The sequence below is a fragment of the Penaeus monodon genome, chromosome 20 (genome assembly GCF_015228065.2).
Source record: "Penaeus monodon isolate SGIC_2016 chromosome 20, NSTDA_Pmon_1, whole genome shotgun sequence".
Classification (NCBI taxonomy): Eukaryota; Metazoa; Arthropoda; class Malacostraca; order Decapoda; family Penaeidae; genus Penaeus; species Penaeus monodon.
Genome location: NC_051405.1, coordinates 1129129 through 1129960, shown reverse-complemented (window position 1 = coordinate 1129960; position 832 = coordinate 1129129). Strand labels below are relative to the sequence as shown.

The window sequence follows — 832 nt, the reverse complement described above, 5'->3', positions numbered from 1 at the left end:
CTCGCTAGCCACCCAAGTGTTAAAGGGAGGCAAGTGGCATATAATAACATAGTCACTAAGTCGCTTTTGAACGTATTATTTATCTGTGATATATTTTTGTGTCTTATCAAGATTTACTACAAAAAACCTACATATAGCAGTTGGAGCCAACTTTAAATATCAAAACATAATACCGTATATCACAATACTTATGTAAATCAGTGGGCATCTCATAAAACAATTTCCGTCAAATATATTTTGCTCACTTTACACATTACGTGGAAATTGCATTATATTTGTCAATCTCCGACATTTTGCCGGGAAAATGTCTATAAAATAGCATCGCCCTGCGGCTTGACCAAGACAGTCTACATTAAACTGCAATTTTGTTTTCTAATCTGTCTTCGATGGTAAAATGGCACGAAACTGACTTCGTAGATGAATAATGAATCATATTATATTACCCTAAGATTTCTGCCTTGGCATTCCATTTCTTAATAACGATTAATGAAAGACATAAATGTTTTTTGTATATAAAACGCTTTCTACACGGAATCTTGTCATTTCATTCTATAAATATAAAGCAGCTAAGCAGCTAACATGAATCAGAGAACGACTTTTCTGTCCTTGAATCATAACAGGTCTTTTCTGTCCTTAAATTATAGCACGGCTTTCAATAAGAAATACTCTGAAATTCAAGGGTCACTTATCTATTAGTAAGGATTTTTTTTTATAAAAGGATTTGTTATTTCACCACTTATTCGTAAACAATGGAAACCATGAACTTAATGAATGTTTAATTTCCTTCAGGAGAACAATACGTTTTCAGGCCATCCCTCCACCACTCAAAGAG

At 33.4% G+C, this 832-nt stretch overlaps 1 protein-coding gene across 1 annotated transcript in view; it reads right to left on the bottom strand.

The window, feature by feature from the left end:
• Positions 1-832, bottom strand: part of LOC119585565 — a 72332-nt gene that overhangs the window by 9869 nt on the left and 61631 nt on the right. The window lies entirely within an intron of this gene.